Raw genomic sequence first — 7,574 nt, 5'->3', positions numbered from 1 at the left:
AAAGAGGTGGATGGCCGTTAAAAAAATAATTAATAAAAAATAGAAAAATTAGCACAAGGTAAAGCATCTTCCATATCCGCACAGTGCTCAAGTTCCACACAGATGCTGCTCTGCTAATAATTCACAGCACAGAAAAATATAAAGATTAGTCTAGAAATCCAGCTAACTCTGAAGTATGTTTTTGGTGGCAACAATTAATCAACAAGGCACAAAACAACAATGTAGAATTTCTCTCCTCGGATTTTCACTTTTAAAAAAAAATACTGATAGGCAAGTTAGTCTGTTACTGTGTATACATACACGGGTAATAAATGCCTATGCCTCTACTAAAACACTCAAACCTTTGACTGGAAAAAAAACCCAGCTTATTGTACAGTGCAACAAAATACTTATTCACACAGCTGCTCAGCCAGTTACTCCTGCCTGGGTGGCCTTGGGGCACAGAACGACCCATAAGTGTCATTAGGTACTTGGCAGATCAAAATGCCTCCAGCAACATGTCAAACCTAAAACTGAACACTTTTCCACAGCAAATGTATTTCCCTCATCAGCAGAATGATAGCAGCAGAATCATTATTCCATCAGCACTTGAAACACCTGTAACACCCCATCCCAAGGAAAGAAACACACATTTGCCTTTACTTGGTACATTTTTTATCAGCTGATTCTTACGTTAAAACCACAACTTTTTATTTACTCCCAGTATCACTGGTAAGGACAAGCTCTAGACCTTTAAAGATTTAAACTTATCAGCTAACAAGGAGCCTGCCACACCTTCTACAGAGTTTGACCCAGTATGTAATTCCTGCCACTGTCAGAAAATCTCACCTATATTTACAGGTAAAAATTATAGAAACTGGAATTTGTAATTGTCAGCTATTAGGGCTTGAACACATTTCTCTTGTATGCATCTTTTGCTAAATTAATGGTTCAACACATGCTTTAAAATTGCATCTATATATATTTCATGTTAGTCCTTGTTTGTCAGTTTTTATTTAAACTTTTCCTATTTTATTTTGAAAAGAGAAATAAATAAAATAATAATCTGTATCTGCTGAGAAAATTACACTTCCAGTTACTGCCTTATCACTCAGCCAAGGGTGTTACCCTCAAATTACAGAGGTAGAAGGTGGGTCTACATCATTAAATCTGTTTGGTCCAAATGGTGGTTGAGTCACTGCTGAAAGTCAAATCACTAGTCAAAAGTCTGGACATTTCTGTGCACCTCTGAAAGGTTGTCAGGCTGATGATAAGTAGTACTGACACCTCTGTTTAAAAATACAGGTAATGACTACACCATCCAGTCTCATACAACATATTTAAACTTTCTTTTAGCACTTCATTTGGGCATTTTCTGCTCCAGGCCCTCTGGATGAACACAGGGGCTTCCGCTGCATCTGTGCTCCTGTTTGCTGCTTAAGAAAGAGAAGATAAGCCACAACAGATTTCTTGAATGATTGGTGTAGCTTTTGAAGTGGTTTACTTCACTTCTGTGTGTTACCTGAAACCTGGCAATTTGAAGATACACAGTGAAAAAAGCATCATTGCTAATTTTTGACAAACCTTGCAGGATTAATGTAACTGAGGTAGGTATACCTCAGCAAGGCAGTTTCAACAGGCTGGAGTATAAATGAAAGACATGCTGCCACACATACTTCTGCCTTTCAAGTTCAGAGTACATACTACTTTTAATTATCTTGCATTTTTATGGTTGCTTATTCCTGTATTTTGGTGGTCTATCTCATTCAGAGCCCTATACCTTTGTTTGACAGCTCTTGCATTACAGTTACCTGCTTTGATTTCACCATACATAGCACACCAGTATTTACAAGGGAACTTTAGATCAAAATCTCAATGTTAGATAGTAAATACTTTAGAAATACTTTTTCTGAGGTGGGGCTAAAGGTCCCCTTGAGGGACATCCTTTAATTTTGTATCAGTACAGTGTACACTGTAATAAAGGTGGGATTTGATGGTTGGAGTTTCAAATAATAACTACCTTTAACAGGAGTTTGCTTACTATCTTTCCATCTCTTTTAAATGCAGGTGTAGGATCTGTTAAAAATTCACAGTCAACATCTTTTTTAGGTAAAATTTATAATTCAGCAGTCTGTTGGAACTCCACCTGTTGATTCTATGAACCTGACAACAAATATAATTACCAGAAAGTTGCAAAGTAGAAGAGGCAAGAACCACAGTCATACTGAAAGGAAAGTGGATGATACAGAACTGCTTACAAAAATAATCAGTCATTTATATGACTGTTGACAACCTCTATGATTCTTTACCAGCAGGTAACTTCCCATTCCTCATCTACAGCTGAAAGCCTCCCAGTGTCAACAGGACAGTAGTCCAGCCTGGAGCTGAGCTTCTTCAAACAGAGAGGTCACTAAAGACAGACATAAACATAATTTATCATGAAGCTGTGGTTACATATAAATTAAGTTTATGGCTGCCTTCCATCAGCATGCAATTTATGTCCTGTCTCCTTGTCTCCAACCTGATGTGTTCACAGTACCAATTGTATTAAATTATAGTCTACTTTCACATTTTGCTCTGCACATGGCTGTAAAATCACAATGGTAAGGAAAAAAATCCCAATCCAATTTCCGAGTAGCAACCTTCTGTACATGTAGGTACCTCCTACCTTCTATTATTACATGGCCCATCACTTCTGACACTAGACCCTGGATACGTAACAGGGGTTCAATGGACTGAGCCCGAGCTGCTACCTCTCATGCAACATGATGTAACAGCATCTCAGATGTCAATAGTCAGCTAAGTCAAGATGTTAGCATCACCTGGCAAACCACAAGGCTTGGTCTTTTCATGATTTGCTGTCTTTTAATGGGTAAAACAACATTTTATCCATTTGAATGATCATTGTTTGAATCAAAGTGAATGAAAAAAATCCATATTTACTGTTGCAATAATCAACAAAAAACACACAAAAGAAATTGCTTAAAAAACAACAGACCATGTCCAAATGTTGATTTAACATTGTGATCTCTGAACTGGTTTAATAGTAAAAAAGAAGGCCATTAACATATGGGATTTCAGTCATAATTCTTTAGTTATGGACAGTCCACAAAGGTGGAAATACAAAACACTCTGCCAAAGCTGTCCAGTCAGAAGTGTAAAGAAAAAATAAAATACAAGATTCAGCCTCAATTCTTACTGCAGAAATCTGCCTGGGAAGTAACTGCCCCTGGCTCCAGCTGCCTGAGCACAGGTAGTTGCAGCTGACCTCAACCTCCTCACAAACTCCTTGGTTAAGCTGACATCTGTGCATCCTGAGAACGGACACACACCACTGAACTGATGCTGGATGCTCATTCAGCTGTGTCAGCCCTGACTGTATGTATATACATACCTACAACACTTCAGAGCACACAGAAAACCTTGGAAAACTGTATGATTTGCTTCGTGACTTTTTGGAGGAAAGAAATCCCTGCTTTTCTGCCTTACTCTCCTGGAAACACACAAGACACCAGCTCAGACCTTCAGAGATCTGTGTAGAAAAATCAAATACACCCTACTTGGCATAATGGTTTTTACCATTTAAGCTTACAAATTATTAATGCTATGGTTCTTGAAAAGTCATTCTGGGGTGTACATCTTTTAAGATGCTATTAAAATTTACTGAAACACACTAACAAGGCATGAAGAAATTCTCAGAGCTCTGTCTGAATGTAGATAAGACTGTACTGAAATAAAATTATACCATGTCCCACTTTTGTAAGATTCAAAAAATCTTTTTTTGAGACATGTTATCTTTGGACAGGAAGTAACTGTTAGCCAGCTAACGCATGGAAGTATCAGCACTCCACATTAGTTTAGATTACTTAAGTCACCCTAAAATGGAAATATGTGTGGGTCCCTGTAGATCTTCACATATTTTTCTAGATACCCATGCATTAATAACTTTACACGAGATTCACACAGTTCCTTTTCCCCTATATACCTCTAGATTGTAGCATTACAGTATTAACATTAGGCATAAATTAAGCTCAGACTTCCTTTCTCTCCCTTCTGGAAACAATGACAGCAGTGGTAAGGAAGGAAACAACTTTCTTGACAGTAAGCATCAGTATCAAAAGGAAAACAGTTTAAAATACTAAACTAAAACCAGTATGCTAATTTATATATAGTTTCTTTCTGGAGCTTTTCATGAAGCTTTGCTTTCTTTTAGATGTGAAATGTCCCAAATCCTTAGAGACTGCCACCTCTTCTCCCCATCAGAGCTCTCTAATAATTGTCCATTCTTCTTCTGAGACTGACACTAGAAACAGGTTAAGGTGTCGAACCCTTTGCTGCTTGATACATGCCTGTGATGTAGTGTAATGTATAATTGCTGTGACCATACCACAGGTACATCCTAAATTGACAATTTCCAACTGTTTCTACTTTCCCACTTCCAATCATAATTCTGGACTTGCAGCTTCTGGAAAGGTAGTGATTTAGAGTTTGGGAATTGGTCCCCTAACTGTTTGCTTATATATTGCTTGTCTAAAAGTAATTGTTCTGTATTCATTCTTCTTGAACACCTTCATCAACACAGATGTAGGATAATTTTACAGCTCAGTAATTTCTCTTTGCTGAGAAATCCTGCAGTCCTCATAAAATTGTCACATATAACTATTTTTACTGTATTAGAACTTTCCATACTATTCATAGGAAGTATCAGCATTGGTTTTGCTCCAACTTGTTTACAAATATTAAATAAATACTGAGTATGTCTAAAAATGCATTTACAGCCATTTAAAAAGTATTAATACATGTATATGAGAAGTTACAGGCATGTTACAGATGTATGAATGATCCTGATAACAACTTCTGGGTCCTACAACAAATTATTAATTATTTCCTTATGGAAATTATTGACCACTTATTGGCTAACTTTCGTAATTTTATATCCTTAATACCAAGTATGACCAGAACATGACTATGTGCAACATGTTCCTATATGCTATGATAATTCCAAGATTAAGTAGTTCCTCTGCATCATGCTGTTTCTCTGTTCAATTTTAGAACATAATTATTTGCTACTGTAAAGATCATGGACCTGGATTATGCTCTTTCTGGCAGTGGCCACCCCCAATTCTTGTCATAGGGAATGAGGCATGAGGTTGTTAGGTATTTTAAAGAGCAGGCCCAGCATCTGAAAGATACAAATGTGTTTGCTGCCTTGTGTATTATACCACTGGAGTGCCCAATCTCTGCTTACTGCTCACAAGGTGCTCTCTGTTTTCTCTGCTTCTGAAATAACATCCTCTTTCTAGCATCTTCTACTTGCCAACCAGAAAATAAAAGCAAAACAAATAATAAACAAAGACACAAGTTTAAAATCTTCTTAAGTCATCATTTCTGAAAAGAAAACAGGAATTTTAGGAATTCCTTCCCAAAAAGTATGTGACGTTAATCCTACCATTTACAGCCTATTCCTTTTCCAGACAATTTTAGGAACAAAATGTCCCAATTGCCTTTGCATTTAGAGTCAGCTCTTGTTTCTCCTACCCAAGAGTCTCTCATACAACCTTCAGAGTGTTGTCTAAGTAGATCACCAAGAGTCTCAGCAAACAGAAGAGATGTAGGTAAACTCTAACACCACAATTCCTGACAAGCTTAAACTTTACAGCTAGTATAACTTCAACATCCCTCTGCTATTAGAAACTCGAAATTCTGTAGAGATTAAAAAAGCCCCAGGTTCAGTCATGGGTTTGGATTTCAGGTACATCTATGTTTCCTATGCAGTGTGTCAGTTTGATATAGACAGTATTTGGACTGCCCAGGTTCAGTGTCACAGCTCAGTGATTCTGTAGTTGGGGCTACTTTCTGCTATATCTGATTAAGTTCACTCAGTCTCCTGTGAGGACACTCCGACTCTAAAAATGGCACCTTTGGCAAGCAGAGTAAAATAAACTGTTGGGTGTGAAAACAGGAGCTTCCAGAAGATACTGACCCGCAGTGGCAGCAGCTGCTTGTGAAGTACAACTCTGCAAAGCATTTTTTCTAGGTAGATTGAAGTGATTCAAAACTAGCACTTGTAATGAAAACAAAACAAAACCAAGACAAAACAAAAAACAAAAAACCAAAACACACAACAAGGAAAAGAGAGTGACTTGTGCTTTTGGCACCTGTTTGCTTCCTGTGGTCTCCAAATGGAACCCCGTATTGTTTTTGCTAATCCATCTCTGAGCTGACAGAGGTGCAAGTTGTGAGCCACAGCTTGCATGCTGTGCTAGAGAATGGCAGAACTCAATAAAAACAATTATTTCAAAGCCTATATCTCATCTATTATTAAACCTGTGAAAAGAGCTTTAATTTCCTGTGCAATTATATGGTGCAATGTCATATTTTAGGGAGAGAGAAAAAAGGGGACTTGCTTTTGATCAAAATTTTGGTTTTCATATTTTATGGCTTGGATAGCTATGCACCTTGGGACCTAATTTGAAACTCATATACTTTTCTTCAGTCAGAATTTCAGTAAGTTCACTTAGCTATTTAATTATTCCATTTTTTTCTCATAAAGAAATATAAATTATTAACATGTTGCAGTTTAGAACACTACAAGCAAATGTTGCCTTTTTATCCATGTGTAGGTATCTTGCTATTGCATAGTAGCAAGGGAAGATTAATGTATTTTGCAATGAATTTGAACAATTACTTTGACTAATGGTCCCATGTCATGTGTGATGCAAATCAGATTCTCTATTGCTATTATTTGTTTTCCACTTAGCAGTGATTATTAAACAATCCATAAAAATGACCAGTTTCCTTTAAAAATATAGTATCAATTTATATTCCTACTGGGCATAATCTCACAGCAAATGGATCTCTGGAAAAGGGAAAACAAAGCAAAAGGAAATGTTTAAACAGTTGCAGGGCTTCTTTGCACACTGACAGAAGCAGAAAGCCCCAGTGGAACTGAAGTCCCACCTGCAAGACTGCAGAAAAGAACTTGTTCTGACATTTAGACCTCTTGTAACCACTCTCAGGTATGTGCTGTGTATTATTATGGAATTAAAACTCTTTCACTTGGCTCCTCTGTTCCAGAAAACATTTGGAATAAACATTTCAGAGAAAAATCAGGATTTCCACCATTTACACAGGGATTGCATCTTTTCCTGCCTCAGCATTCAGTGTCCACATGTCTGTCACTTTGATTATACACGAGATAATGAAATATTGAATAAATATTCATAGGTATGTAGGAAGGGATTATGATACAAGGAAATTAAGCCACTATGTACAAGGCAAAGTGAGCAATGCCTACTTATCTCAAATCAAGGAAGGCATAGCTGGAGGTCAAGTAAAGGAAAGGGAAGCTCACATTGTGCCTGTATCAGGCAGAAGGCGAATCACTGCAGATCATTTATGAGGTCTTTAAGGAAATAAAACAGATCTAGTTTTAGAAAGGGCTTACTAGACACATAGAAAAGAACCCAAGGGCAGTTGTGTTTTTTACAGAAATGTACATAAACACGTATCAATACAGATCTCCATATATATGTCTGTGTGTATATATGTATTCATGTGTGGCAGAGAGAGATGGAAAAAAAGAACGCATTGGG

This window comes from Chaetura pelagica, unplaced genomic scaffold (genome assembly GCF_000747805.2).
Source record: "Chaetura pelagica isolate M959 unplaced genomic scaffold, ChaPel_1.0 scaffold221, whole genome shotgun sequence".
In the NCBI taxonomy this organism is placed as follows: domain Eukaryota; kingdom Metazoa; phylum Chordata; class Aves; order Apodiformes; family Apodidae; genus Chaetura; species Chaetura pelagica.
The sequence above is the reverse complement of the archived record's forward strand: the minus strand, read 5'-3'. Positions refer to the sequence as shown.